The sequence below is a fragment of the Saccopteryx bilineata genome, chromosome X (assembly GCF_036850765.1).
Source record: "Saccopteryx bilineata isolate mSacBil1 chromosome X, mSacBil1_pri_phased_curated, whole genome shotgun sequence".
Taxonomy (NCBI): Eukaryota; Metazoa; Chordata; class Mammalia; order Chiroptera; family Emballonuridae; genus Saccopteryx; species Saccopteryx bilineata.
Genome location: NC_089502.1, coordinates 54,616,228 through 54,632,068, shown reverse-complemented (window position 1 = coordinate 54,632,068; position 15,841 = coordinate 54,616,228). Strand labels below are relative to the sequence as shown.

Below are 15,841 nucleotides of genomic sequence, written 5' to 3'. Positions count from 1 at the left end.
ATCACATTCAGATGAATGGAGCAATAAAAATGACTAACTTCAGATAAAGGAACATTTGGGGTTGGAAATATTTTTAAAATGAAATAATACAATTAAAAAAGTTTGGGTTACTATTACTTTCAAAGTGATTTCTCAGGGCATTGTCCTGGATTAGATACTGTTTTTTGACAAACTAACTGTAGTGTTTTGGTTTTTTTTTTTTTTTTTTTTTTCATTAAATAGAGGGCGTGTGGAATTTCGCTGCAGTTTGGGTATTAGATGGGGTGAAATCTTACTGAAATGGAAAGACAAAGATCATTGATTAAGAAAAGAAGATCCCGGCTCTCTGTTCCTCCTGTTGGACAGACAGCCTTGTCTCCCTCCACAGTGCCAGCCGCAACCCTGAGACACAAAGGTAAAGGTCAGAGTGGACGGATTTGGCCATATTGGGCGCCTGGTCACCAGGGCTGCTTTTAACTCTGAAAAAGTGGACATTATTTCCATCAGTGACCCTTTCATTGACTTCAAATACATGGTCTACGACTCTACATGTTCCAGTATGATTCTATTCATGGCAAGTTCAAAGGCACAGTCAAGGCTCAGAATGTGAAATGTCATTAATGGAAAATCCATCTCCGTCTCCCCGGCATGAGATCCCACCAACATTAAATGGAGTGATGCTGGTGCTGAGTAAGTTGCGGAGTCCACTTATGTCTTCACTACTTTGGAGAAGGTTGGGGACCACTTGAAGGAAGGAGCCAAGAGGATCATCATCTGTGCCCATTCTGCGGATGCCCCCATGCTTGTGATGGGTGTGAACCATGACAAGTATGACAATTCCTTCAAGATTGTCAGCAATGCCTCCTGCGCCAACTGCTTGGCCCCCATTCCGAAGTCATCCACGACAAATTCAGCATCATGAAGGGACTGATGACCACAGTCCACACCATCACTGCCACCCAGAAGACCATGGATGGTCCCTCTTTCTGAAGCTGTGGCATAATGATCGAGAGGCTTCCCAGAACATTGTCTCTGTTTCTATTGGCACTGCCATGGCTATGGACAAGGTCATCCCTGAGCTGAATAGGAAGCTCACTGGCATGGCCTTCCATGTCCCAACCCCAATGTGTCAGTTGTGGGTTCGACCTGCCACCTGGAGGAAACTGCCAAACATGATGACATCAAGAAGGTATGGAAGAAACATCAGACTCCCCTCTAGGGCTATCCTGGGCTACACTGAGGACCAAGTTGTCTCCTGTGGCTTGAACAGTAACACCCACTCCTCCACCTTTGATGCTAGGGCTGGCACTGCCCTCCATGACACCTTCTTTGGGCTCATTTCCTGGTATGAAAATGAATTTGTCTACAGCAACAGGGCTGCAGACCTTATGATCCACATGGCCTCCAAAGAGTAAGAGCCCCCTGGACCAACAGCTCCAGCAAGAGCAAGAGAGGCCCTCAGCTGCTGGAAGGTCCATGCCCCAAATTAATCCCCCAACACACTGAGAATCTCCTGATCCCCACAAGTAGCGTCCCAGATGCTGTGAGGAAGGAGAGGGACTTAGAGAGCTCTAACTTGTCATGTACCATCAATAAAGTTCACTATACCAGCCAAAAAAAAGAAAGAAAAGTACAGCAGAATGCCAAACAGTATAATGCTATTTTCATCAAAAATATATAAACCCAGCCTGACCTGTGGTGACACAGTAGATAAAGTGTCAACCTGGGAAGCTGAGGTTGTTGGTTCAAAATCCTGGACTTGCCTGGTCAAGGCAGATATGGGAGTTGATGCTTCCTGCTTCTCCCTTCCTCCTTCTCTCTCTCTATCTCTCCTCTTCACTCTAAAATGAATAAATAAAGAACATTAAGAAAATATATAAACCTATATATTGTATATGCATGTATGCTTACACAAAGCTCAGAAGCACACGCACTACAGAATTAACCTCCTAAGGGATCTGTGGCAGGGGCAACGTGAAGACTTCGTTTTTAAGTTTTGCTTGCATGTATATTCTCATTTTCTGTAATGCACAAATACTACTTCAGTAATATTAAATGATACTTTTGAATGATCACAAAGGGAAATACAGTGTGTCCGTAAAGTCATGGTGCACTTTTGACCAGTCACAGGAAAGCAACAAAAGACAATAGAAATGTGAAATCTGCACCAAATAAAAGGAAAACCCTCCCAGTTTCTGTAGGATGATGTGGCAGCATGTGCGCATGCGCAGATGATGACGTAACACTGTGTATACAACGGAGCAGCCCACGGCCATGCCAGTCGAGATGTGGACGGTACAGAGGAAAGTTCAGTGTGTTCTGTGGCTCGCTAAATTCGAATCCATGACCAAAGTGCAACGTGAGTGTCGGCGCATTTATAACGAAGTGCCACCACATAGGAATAACATTACTTGGTGGGATAAGCAGTTGAAGGAAACTGGCAGTTTGGTGGAGAAACCCCATTCTGGTAGGCCATCAGTCACTGACGAATCTGTAGAGGCTATACTGGATAGCTACCTAAGGAGCCCTAAAAAATCTGTGTGTGAGCCCACATCGAACTGCACTGAATAGGTATGAAACTGGGAGAGTTTTCCTTTTATTTGGTGCAGATTTCACATTTCTATTGTCTTCTGTTGCTTTCCTGTGACCGGTCAAAAGTGCACCATGACTTTACAGACACACTGTATTATGGCACACATGCCATGTAGCTGTTAGTTTTCTTCTTTTATTAAAAAAATCATACTACATTTTTGCACTTGCTCTTAGCCAAAAGGCTGGGAAGCGATTGATCAGACTATATTTTTAGAGCAGTTTTAAGTTCACAGCACAATTGAGGGGGCGGTGCAGATATTTCCCATATAGCCTCTGCCCCCACACCTGGTTGGTTGGTCTCCCGTGTTCCTGACATCCCCTCCAGAGTGGTACTTTTGTTACAATTAACAAACCGAATTGACACAGCGTTATCACCCCAACTCAGTAGTTTATGTAAGGTTCTCTTTCTCGATGTCGTCCATCCTATGGGTTATACACGCACTGCTCACAAAAATTAAGAAATATTTCAAAGTGAATATGAAGCTGTAAAATATCCCCTAATTTTATGAGCAGAACAGTAGCAGACAACATATTCTCACCGTGTGCTCCTCCCGCTATTCCGTCCCTTCCCGCAGCCCCTGGCCACCACTGGTGTGTTTTGTTTGTTTGTTTGTTTTTTCTTTTTTGTATTTTTCTGAAGCTAGAAACCGGGAGAGACAGACAGACTCCCGCATGCACCCTACCGGGATCCACCCAGCACGCCCACCAGGGGCGATGCTCTGCCCACCAGGGGGCGATGCTCTGCCCCTCCGGGGCGTCGCATGTTTTGACCAGAGCCACTCTGGCGCCTGAGGCAGAGGCCAAGGAGCCATCCCCGGCGCCCGGGCCATCTTTGCTCCAATGGAGCCTTGGCTGCGGGAGGGGAAGAGAGAGACAGAGAGGAAGGCGCAGCGGAGGGGTGGAGAAGCAAATGGGCGCTTCTCCTGTGTGCCCTGGCCGGGAATCGAACCCGGGTCCTCCGCACGCTAGGCCGATGCTCTACCGCTGAGCCAACTGGCCAGGGCAACCTTGTGGTTTCAGGGAGGGGCTCAGGCAAAGCCAGACACCAGGGGGAGGCGGAAGGGTGCATGAGGGCCTCTGGGCTCCAAAGGTTCGAGTCGTGCTGGAGGGGGAGTTTCCAGAAGAGACCCTCCCCCAGCCCAGCTGGGGGACATTGCGGAAGTGGGCAAGTGGGCGTCATCTTCATGATGAGTTTCCGTTTCCGCCCGGATGTGGTTCTCCCGCGTCACAGAGAAGAGTGTCTGTGAGGGTAGAACCCGGGCGTATGGAATCCAGAGGTTCTCCTCGAGGCCATGGCGGCATCTGATGGCGTCGTGAGTGTCACCTGGCCCGTCTTGGGAGAGAAGTGCCCCCTCCTCATGCTCCTGGCGGGGGTGAGACCGCTCGGGAGCCCCACCATCGCGGGGGAAACAAGAGCCCAGGGAGAGGTAGGTGTGGGGGCCCCCACCTGAGTAAAATCATTCTGACAGATTTGGGAGCCTGTGGTTGTTAGGTAACAAGGAGTTATGGTCAAAACATGTTGTCGGCAGGTCTTGGAGGCCGAGATGGCTGAGAGGTTTCTGAAGGTAGTGCCTGGAAAAGAGTTTCGAGGGTAGTCAGAGGCTGGAAGAAGGGTCCCTGGGTCTGTTTGGTCCAAACAATGTTGAAGCAACCACCGAGGGCACAGCCAGCTTCCTAACCCCCTCTCCCCTCCCCCTCCCCCTCTCTCTTCCCTTCTCCCCCTCCCTCTCCTCCCCCTCCCCTCCCCTCCCCCTCCCCCTCCCCTCTCCTCCCCCCTCCCCCTCCTCCCTCTCCTCCCCCCTCCCCCTCCTCCCCCCTCCCCCTCCCTCTCCTCCCCCTCCCTCATCCCTCCATCTCCTCCCTCCTTCCCCCTCCCCCTCCTCTCCCCACTCCCCTCCCCACTCCTCTCCTCTCCTCTCCCATACCCCTCCCTCTCCTCTCTTCTCTTCACCTATCCTCTCCCTCCTCTTTGTCCCTCTCTTCTCTCTCCCTTTCTTTTCTCCTCCCCTCCCCTCCCCTCCCCTCCCCTCCTCTCTTCTCTCCCCCTACCCTCTTCTCCCTTCCTCTTCCCTCCCCTCTCCTCTCCCCCTCCCCTCTCTTCTCCCCCTCCCCTCTCCTCTCCCCCCCTCTCCTCTCCCCCTCCCCTCTCCTCTCTCCTCTCCCCCCTCCCCTCTCCTCTCCCCCTCCCCTCTCCTCTCCCCCCTCCCCTCTCCTCTCCCCCCTCCCCTCTCCTCTCCCCTCTCTTCTCCCCCCTCCCCTCTCCTCTCCCTTTCTTCTCCCTCCATGCCTCCTTCCTCCCTGCCTCTTTCCTGCCCCCTTCTCCCTCTCTCCCTCCCTGCCTCCTCCCTTCCTCCCTCCCTCCCTCCCCTCTCTCTCCCTCTCCTCTCTCCTTCCTCTTTCCTTCCTCCCTCCTTCCTCCTTCTCTTCCTTCCTTCCTCCCTCTCTCCCTCTGTCCCTCTCTCTCTCTCTCCCTCTCCCTCTCTCCCTTCCTGCCTCCTGTCCTGAATAATATTGGGTTGTCTGCCTGCACCACCACAGTTTATTTAGCCATTTACCTGCTAAAGGACATGGTTTAGTTTGTGCCAACAATGAAAAAATAAACAGAAAACCTCACATTAAAAAATAAATTTTATGAGTTTGGCAAATGTATTCGTTTTCACAAGTTTATCAGTTTTACCATTTCCATTGGAAACGGTCCACGTTAATAGACCGACTTTTAGAGGCACTGTTTTCTTTTGACATTTTGCTATCCTGGGTTACATTTTGTCCTGGGTGGGGGTGGGAGTTGCTTGGTGCATACCATGGGCTTGTTGGATTCAAACAGAACATACTAGTACAGTTTGAACCTACCTATCTAGCTTAGAACAACCCGAGGGGTTAGGGAGGGTGGGTTTTACCTGCTTGAACAATTTAACATGGACTTGAATTATCTTGAAATATTGCTTTAAGTATAACCACATGGATTTTCTTTAACTTGAGGCCTGTTCATCAGTATTGCACATGAGAAGCTCCTAATTCAAAATGCATATATTGAGTGCAGTGTCCAGCTTTCTTCATGGTACTTGGGATTATCAGTGTCCAAACCAGGCAGAAAGACTTGCCCTAGCAGAGTTAACATTCTGGTGAAGGGAGACCATAAACAGACTGTATCAGTCAATTCTGTGACATATTCTAAAGCTAAGGGCTTTGGAGAAAATTAAAGTGGGGTCCAGGGATCCGAAGTGTAGGGCAAAGGTGTGGTTTTAAATAGGGTGGTCAGGATATACGTTGCTGCGGTGACAGCTGAGAAAAAAGTGGAAGAAGGCAGGGAGTAGATATGTGGGAAGAAGAAGTTCAGGGAGAGAAACAGTTATCAGAGAGCATCCCTCGTGAGTTGGAGGAGCAGCACAGAGGCCCACCCGTGGGGCTGGAGCCCAGTGAGCCTGCGAAGAATGGAGATTTGGAGGATGTGGTCAGAGCGATGACCCTGCAGAGCCTTTTAGGCCATTTGTAAGGTCTTTGTCTTCTCCTCACAATGAGATGGGAGCCAATGAAGCGAACAAGGGAATGGCATGATCTGACTTAGATCAGTAATGGAATAACTCTGGCTGCTGGAAAGAGGCCAGGGTGGAAACAGGGAGACCAGTCAATGCAGCGACCCAGGAAATCATTGGTGGTGGCAGTCGGAACAGTGAGAGGCGGTCAGATTTGAAAATATTTGAAGATGAAGCTGATAGGATTAGTTGAGATCAGAAAGACGGAAGAGGGAGCAGGTTTGGGGAATAAAATAAAAAATGCTGTTGTGTGGGAGACTGCAAGCTGAAAAAAGTCCTAGCAGTTTAAGGCTTAAGCCAAAAGGCTAAGCTCTTTCCCACAATCTCTGATTGATTGATTAAGTTGGTAAAGGCAATTTACTTGCCCTTCCCCACACCTCCATGTTAGCTGTGATATTGACTGTTTCTACTCATCCTCCATCGCTCATGTCCCTAGAAGAGACTGGAGGCAGTTTTCTTTTTACCCTTTGTTTTGTGAAGTTAAAATGTTATGCATGGTAGGGGGGGTGGTTCTGCACTTGGGAGAATTCTTGGTTTGCCTAAGTAGTGTGACTTTGTATCTGAGCTCTCTTTGTTTTGCAAATGGCTTTGCTCTCTGCTCTATAAATAAAACATTTTGGGGGTGCAGACTTGCTCTTGCAGACCATCAGTCTTGGCAATGAGTCCTCCTGACCCCATCCTTTTTCTTTCTATGTTTTTTTTTCTAATCCTCCACCATTCCCATTCGAGGCCTTTGAAATTATGAGTTGTGCTGGCTCATGACACTGTTGTGGACATGCTAAGTGTGAATCACCCGTTAGGCATCAAATTTAATTCTGGTTTTCATCATCAGTACCAAGGATGTGTAAGCATTGACCATGCACGAGGAAGTAGTAGGTACAAGGACTGTGGAAAACATTTTATAGTCAATGTGCCTGCACATGAAGATCAGGGTGTACACATACAATTACAACCTTTCCTAACATTTAACATTTATTTATGCATCAATTAAGCAAACGTTTATTGAGGCACTACTAGATACTCAACATTGGTGCCTGGGAGACTGGGGATCAACTACTTAGTTTTGATTCCTAAATTCACTACTTATTAGTGCCTTGGGCTACCATCTGGAAAATAAGGACAACAGTAATACTTCACAGGAATGTTGGGTCTGACCTGTGGTGGCGCAGTAGATAAAACATCGACCTAGAATGCTGAGGTTGCTGGTTTGAAACCCTGGGCTTGCCTAGTCAAGCAAGACACATACAGAAAGCAACTACTATGAGTTGATGCTTCCTGCTCTTCTCTCTCTCTCTCTCTCTCTCTCTCTCTCTCTCTCTCTCTCTCTTCTCTAAAACCAATTTTAGAAAAATAGAAAAACAAGCAGGAATGTTGGGAGAATTAAATGAGATAATTATGTGTGAAGCATTCAGAACAATATATGACACTATATGTTTGTTATTTTCATGAAGACTTCTCTTTCCCTTCCCACCATATCCTCTTCCCTAGCCAATCAAAACAAACATAAAAGAATATCTGTAAAATACATGATGGCTAAGTGAACATATATATCATATACCAGGGTCAAAATGCAGATACCTAGAACTCCAGAGCCGTTCCCACTGCAGTGCCTCATCAACACGCTGTCTAGACATCTACAAGTTAATTTTTCAGACTCACACACACATGCCAGAATAGCTAAAGGGGTTTTTAGAACTCTTAGGACTTCCTGTTGACCGAGAACCTCCACTCCACGTAGACACAGCTACCTGGTCAACATTGCCTCATTCCCTGATACTGCAGAATCTGCTTGTCTTTTTTTCTCCCTTTTTATTAAATTTACTGAGGTGACACTGGTTAACAAAATTGTACAGGTTTCAGGTGCCCAATTCTGTAACACATCATCTATACACTGTATTGTGTGTCCACACCCCCAAGCCAAGTCTTCTTGTTACCATTTATTTTCCCTGGACACTCCTCCCCCTCCTCCTCCCCCTCTCCCCATACTGTTAATACGACATTGCTTGAATCAGCACAGAAAGCAGGCCACCAGACAGGCACCCTCTGCGTCCCACCCCAGCTACGCTTCTGTGTGAAGCATCCCATCTGTTCTCCTCCTCCTCGTCTTGCTGGCCTCAGTTGGGCTGCTTCATTATTTAAGCCCAGTTTGAACCTCAACACTCAAATGCTGACCTGTGACCATCTGATCAGATTCACTGTAGGTTGTGCCTGGCCACCTGGCCCCACTGATGGAGAATCCAGAGTTGGGTTGTGTCACTGAATTTGGCCGGACCCTGGAAAGTCAGACTTTTCAAAAAGTTAAACCCCATGTGTTTTTTTTCCCTCTTGAGTCAGTTTTCTTGCCACGATCACATGCTAGATTTTACATTGATGTAGTTGTTCTGCAAGGCTTATCTACGAGGGTTGAGGGTGGTAAGATGTAGTACAGTTGAGCTTGGGAAAGTGTGAGAGCGCTTATAGCCTCCTGAATATTCTCTAGGTTCTTAGTGAGAAGCATAATACCAATAATGATGATAACCAGCATTTATTAAGTGCTTACCACATATTGTGCTGATGTTGTGTTACGGCCTTTATATTTATTAGTTTCTCGATTGCTGTGATAATTAACCTGTGCAGTAAAAATTAATCTTTCTATTTTATAGATGAGGAAATTAAGGCAGAAAGAGTTGTGTTAGTCAAAGGAAGTGGCAGAGCTTAAACTCAGGTGTTTCTAGGCCAAAGCTGGCACTTTTTTTTTTTTTTTTTTGTATTTTTCCGAAGCTGGAAACGGGGAGAGACAGTCAGACAGACTCCCGCATGCGCCTGACCGGATCCACCCGGTACGCCCACCAGGGGGCGACGCTCTGCCCACCAGGGGGCAATGCTCTGCCCCTCCGAGGCGTTGCTCTGTCGCGATCAGAGCCACTCTAGCGCCTGGGGCAGAGGCCAAGGAGCCATCCCCAGCGCCCGGGCCATCTTTGCTCCAATGGAGCCTCGGCTGCGGGAGGGGAAGAGAGAGACAGAGAGGAAGGAGAGGGGGAGGGGTGGAGAAGCAGATGGGCACTTCTCCTGTTTGCCCTGGCCGGGAATCGAACCCGGGACTTCTTGTACGCCAGGCCGATGCTCTACCACTGAGCCAACCAGCCAGGGCAAAGCTGGCACTTTTAACTATCAAAGAGGATCACAGGACAGTGGGCTTCACAGGGCTATTCTCATGCAGTTTTTGTTGGTCACGTAGTGGGTTGCCTTACAATTATATTTCAACACGTGATGAATATGGTGGGGAGTAGGGGGCAAAAAACCCTCGTTATTAACGTTTGACAGTCATTGAACTTTATTAAAATGAAGCCCTTATATTTTTTACACCTTTGGAACCTCAAAATACTTTCACACCCTCTCACTTTTGATACTTATAACACCTCTTGTGGTGAAACAGACAGAGGCTGTAAACCCCTTTGCTAGGTAATAAATCAAGGTTCAGAGAGGTTGTGACCTGCGCAAGGTTTCACAACTAGTAAATTGGTTCAACTGGTTATAGTCACATTTTTTTTTCTATTGATTTTGAGAGAGAGGAAGAGGGGGTAAGGGAGAGAAAGAGAGAGAGAGAGAGAGAGAGAGAGAGAGAAGCATAAACATGTTCCATTTAGTTGTGCACTCATCGATTGCTTCTCCTATGTGCCCTGATTGGCTGCCCTTGAGATCGAGTCAGTGACCCTAAGATAGAGCCAGCAAACCAGCAACTTCAGCACTCCAGGATGATGCTCTATCCACTGCTCCACCAGTCAGGGCTAATCAAGTTTCTTGCCTGTTAATTGGCTTTCTAAATCTTCCAGCTGTAACTAGTTTTTGAGATTTATTGTTAGAATATATCCATTTTTGTGTGTGTGTGACAGAGACAGACAGAGAGGGACAGATAGGGACAGACAGACAGGAAATGAAGAGAGATGAGAAGCGTCAATTTTTCGTTGCGGCTCCTTAGTTGTCCATTGATTGCTTTCTCATATATGCCTTGACCCCTTGCTCAAGCCAGCGACCTCGGGGTTTTGAACCTGGATCCTCTGCCTTCCAATCTGATGCTCTATCCACTGTGCCACTGCCTGGTCAGGCTCATGGCTTATTTTCTAGGAAAGTATTAAATATCAAGAATAAGCTATTAACAAAGATCATCCTCTTTTCTCTTAGTTCTTGACTCAAGGGTTGTGACCTTAAAGGACATATGTTTGTTGCTAGGGCTGCTTGTCACAAAATACCACAGACTGGGTGGCTTCAATGGCGGGTATTTACTTTCTCACAGTTCCGGTGTCTAGAAGTCCAAGATCAAGGCAGCAGCAGGATTCGTTCTCCTGAGGCCTCTCTCCTTGTCTTGCTAATGGCTGCTTTCTCATTGTGTCCTCACCGGGCCTTTTCTTTGTGAGTGCATATCCATGGTATCTCTTTCTCTTCTTAGAAGGATACCAATCACATTGGATTAGGGCTCCACCCTTCTAACTTCATTAACCTTAATTACCTCTTTACAGGCCCTATTTCCAAGTATAGTCACATTCAGAGGCAATTGGAGTTATGATTTCAACAGGTGAAATTTGGAGGGACACAGCTCAGTCCACAACAGGGGGTTTCCTAGCAATCAAATGCACCTTCATGTGATAGAGCTGAGAGCTATAATTACATTTTAAAAGTTTCCAACATCAACATAAAACCTGTATGAAATCGGAGACATCCCATGAAGGTTTAAACGTAAAATAATTTCTGAAATGAAGAATCCTAAAAAACAGATAAACGCAAGCTATTTCTAATGGTAGGAAAAAAGAAAAAAGAAGGAATTAAGAAGCACCTAGATTACCTAGGGGGAAATAGAAGTCCCTAACTTGCAAAATATACAATAAAAGTGTCAGAACTATTCCAGTTAATCTCTGAAGCAAGGTAATATGTGAGTATACTTATTATTTCTATGGAGGGCTTATAGTTTGAGTGATTGCTTATTTGGAGTTAACACTTTTAACAAACTGTTATCCCAAATCATAACTGCAGCTTAGACTGTGTCCAAAGTTGATTGGAACTCATATCTGACTGATTACTAGAAAGGCAGGACAGAAATATGGGATATGAGAGTTTAAGATGAGATTGAGCCTGACTGATGGTGGTGCAGTGGATAAAGTGTTGACCCAGAACGCTGAGATCACCAGTTTGAAACCCCAAGGTTGCTGGCTCTGAGCGCAGGCTTGTCAGCACAGGGTCACTAGCTTGAGTGGGGAAAACATTCCAAAGTTCACCTTGTTGAACTCAAAAGGTCACTGGCTTGATAAGGGGTCACTGGCTCAGCCCCAGTCAAGGCATGTACGAGAAGCAATCAATGTACAAAAGTGAAAGCAACTATGAGTTGATGCTTCTCACCTTCTCTCTCCCTTCCTGTCTCTAAATGAATGAATGAATGAATGATGAGATCGATGGAGATCTGCCATGAATGTTTGACAGACCATACAGATGGGAACAGCAGTCACCTGGCTATAGGTAGAGCTTCAGCAGGCCTCATTAGGGAATGGGATCGAGGATGGAGCTAAGATTCTACCAGGACGCAGTGATCAGTCAGAATCCTAGAGTTGGAGGAATGGTGTAGAAATCTAGGCAGAGCCCAGGGTTTTCAGTGAGAAGACCAAGATCTAGTAATAGGAGCGAGGCCACTTATTAGAATCAGATCACAAAAACAAGGTGAGAACCAGAGTACAGGTCAGCATAGGGATACCAGCAAGGCTACTTGAATTTGAGCAGACAAGCCTCCGGCCACCCTAGGGCCCCCGTGTTTCTCCTGCCTACAAGCATAATCTACCTCTGAGTTTGGAGTAGTTTTAAACCTAGATTTGACAGTTAAATGACTCAGAAAGTTTCAGGTACAAGGGATCTGATGTACAATTCCTCCCTACAGGATAGCAGATGTCATTGTCATCTGCTTATTTTGTTCTGCATTTAAGTCAATCAGGTATAGTTGCAAAATATTCCAAAAATGCTTCAAGAAAAGCATTGTTCTGACAGTATTGAATTTACTCATCGTTTCCTTTTATAAGAGTACATTGCTAGCCTGTAATAGAGCTTGTTCTAGCTATTATACTTTCCTTAAATCACCCCTCTACAAACTTGCCACTGTGATTGATTGTCATTCCACAGTAGGGGCAGCAATTTCATCTACCATCGGTATGCACAGAAACATGAGAGTCTCACCAAATAACAGACATCACATACTATTCACTCTTAATTCCAGGACAGATTTAAGGAGAAGAAGGAAGGCAATTAAGAATCACCTAGATCACCTAAGGAGGGAAATTTTTTCAAAAACACACAAAGTCGATTTTTGTGATGTATCTTACCCTGTGGCTAGTATGAAGTGATGTTGCTTCCCTGGGGCTTCGTTTGTCCACCACCTGGAAGTGTCAGTTGGTACAGATTGTAGCAGACTGTCTGCTTAAAGGCATTGACCACATGGAGCTTGTGACATCTGTGGTTTTTGGTCTTTAATGACTGTGTACTTGATTCTAGTTCTGAGATGTATATTTAGGCAGTGTGGGATCTGGGAGATACTTCAAAAGTGATATTTTTAAAAAGAAAAGTAAATTCAATCTCTTTGCTTTCATTTACCACATATCAGATTTAGTCAGATTGATATAAAAATTAGCATTATAAGATGTAATTGGATTTCTTTTTATTTTTGTGAGACAGAGAGAGACAGAGAGAGGCAGAGAGAGAGAGAGAGAGAGGGAGAGAGACAGAGACAGAGACAGAAAGTGAGAGAAATTAGAAACATCAACCTATAGTTGTGGCACCTTAGTTGTTCACTGATTGCTTTTCATGCGTGCCTTGACTGGGGGACTACAGCAGAGTGAGTGACTCCTTACTCAAGCCAGCAACCTTGGGTTCAAGCCAGTGACTTTGGGCTCAAGCCAGCCAGTGGGATCACGTCAATGTTCCCACACTCAAGCCTCCAGTGCCATTCTCAAAGTGGTGAGCCTGAAACTCCAGCTAGATGAGCCCTCACTCAAGCCAGTGACCTCATGGTTTCAAACCTGGGTCCTCTGCATCCAAGGTCGATGTTCTATCCACTGTGCCACTGCCTGGTCAGGCTGTAATTGGATTTCTTGTCTGACATTTGAATAAAGGAGTTAAGGAAGGATAGACCTTGAAGGGGTATTCAGACACCAGTTTTCTCAGTGTTATGGATTGAATTGCACCCTGCATAAAAGACATATTGAAGACTAGTCTCTGGTACTGGTGAACATGACCTTATTTTGAAATAGGGTCTTTGCAGGTGTAATAAAGTTGAGATGAGGTCATAATGAAGGAGGGCGGGCCCTAATGCAATGTCACTGGTGTCTTATAAGAGGAAAATTTTGACATTTCCTTTTATAAGAAACCACAAGGAAGACAGCCATGCAAAGACAGAGGCAGAGACTGGAATTAATGCTACCACAAGGCAAGAAAAGTCTGAATCTACCAGAAGTTGGAGGAAGTAAAAAAGGGCCCACTTATAAAGGCTGCCGAGAGAGCATGACAGCACCAACACCTTAATTTCAGACTTCTTCTAGCCTCTAGAACTGTGAAAGAATAACATTCTGTGGTTTTACATATGACCCAGCAGTTCCACTTCCGGGTATTTGTCGGAGGAAATGTAAAACACTAATGTGAAAAGGTAAATGCAGACTTATGTTTGTTGCAGCGTTATTTGTAATAGCCAGATATGGAAGCAACTCAAGTGTCTGTTGATAGACCATTGGAAAAAGAAGCTATACACGCATACAATGGAATGTTACTTGACCATAGAAAAGAATTAAACCTTGTCATTTGTGACAACTTGGATAAACCTAGAGGGTATTATGCTAAGTGAGGGAAGTCTGACAGAGAATGGCAAATGTCATATGATTTTACCTATGTGTGGAATCTAAAAACATAAAATAAAAACTTAATGAAAACAGAAAAAAACCCTCAGAAATACAGAGAACAAATTGGTTGACAGATGGGAGGGGATTTGAGGGGACTGGGTGAAGAAGGGGAAGGGATGAGAAGTACAGCACAGGGAATAGAGTCAATAATATAATAACTATGCATGACACCATGTCGGTACTAGATATATTGGGGTGATCATTTTTTTAAGTTATATAAATGTTTAGCCACTATATTGTGCACTTGAAACTAATGTAATATTATATATCAGCCATATTGAAAATAAATATAAAGAGGCTGAACATAAAAGAAAAAAAAGATTGTGTAGATTTGGCACCCAGTTAGTTGTACTTTTATCTTTTTTTTTTTATACTAGCCTATGGAAATGAATACAGGCATTCCCCAGGTTCCAAATGAGATTGATTTTGTAGCTTTGTTCTTTTTTTTTTTTTTTTTTTTAACTTCTCTTTTAAGTGACATTTTTTTTTTTAAGATTTTATTTATTCATTATAGGGAGGGGAGGGGGGGGAGGAGCAGGAAGCATCAACTCCCATATGTGCCTTGACCAGGTAAGCCCAGGGTTTTGAACTAGCAACCTCAGCGTTTCCAGGTTGACGCTTTATCCACTGCGCCACCACAGGTCAGGCAGTAGCTTTGTTCTTAACTTGAATTTGTATTTAAGTCAGAACAGGTACATTTACCTGTTAAATGCAATTTAGACAGATGTTTGTCTTAGCATAGTATTTATTTTTACTTTTCTGTGCACATGAATACATAAACATTTTCAAAACTATGGAACCTATCTCGTTCGTAATCTGGGGACTGCCTGTACACTGCTTCATGTCTCTTGTCAGAATTGTACTTAAACAGGGTCAATTAGATTTTAGATCATGCTAGGCAGGGTGGTTTTCTTCCTTTCTCTCTCTGTCTCTCTCCCTCCTTCCGTCCCTCCCTTTTTCCTTCCTTTTTTTTTTACATTTTTTAAAATTAAGAGAAATTTTCAATTACAGTTGACACGATTATTTTGTGTTAGTTTCAGGTGTACAGCATAGTGGTCAGACAATCACACACTTTACAGAGTGTTTCCCCTTATATTTTCGGTACCCACCTGGTGCCGTACAGTTATTACAGTGTTATTGACTGTATTCCCTGTGCTGTACTCTACATCCCCATGACTGTTCTGTAACTGCCAGTCTGTACTCCTCAATCCCTTCACCTTTTTCACCTGGCCCCCACCCCCCACTTCTCTGCACACCAGGCAGTTTTTAAGACCTTTGGCTATTGGTGAGTTGAGCATTTGACTTCTGGGAGTGTAGATACCACAGAGACCTAACCTACCACATGAAATTAAGTATTAAAAAAAAAGCTCTACTCGGCCCTGGCTGGTTGGCTCAGTAGTAGAGCACTGGCCTAGTGTGTGGAAGTCCCAAGTTTGATTTCCGGCCAGGGCACACAGGAGAAGCGCTCATCTGCTTCTCCACCCCTTTCCTTCTCCTTCCTCTCTCTCTCTCTTCCCCTCCTGCAGCCAAGGCTCCATTGGGGCAAAGTTGGCCCAGGCGCTGAGGATGGCTCCATGGCCTCCGCCTTAGGTACTAGAATGGCTCCAGTTGCAATGAAGCAATGCCCCAGATGGGCAGAGCATCTCCCCCTGGTGGGCATGCTGGGTAGATCCCGGTTGGGCTCATGAGGAAGTCTGTCTCTCTGCCCCCTGCCCCCGTTTCTCACTTCAGAAAAATACAAACAAAAAAACCCCCCAACAAAACAAACAAAAAAAACTCTACTCAAATAATTGAGGGTACCTAATAATGTCTCCTGAGTGAAATATGGGTTTT

General features: G+C 45.4%; 1 pseudogene; it reads left to right on the top strand.

Moving 5' to 3' along the window:
• The window catches only part of LOC136317665 (glyceraldehyde-3-phosphate dehydrogenase-like), an 89,695-nt pseudogene extending 88,301 nt beyond the window's left edge, over nt 1–1,394 (top strand).
• Nucleotides 1,395–15,841: the final 14,447 nt, after the last annotated feature.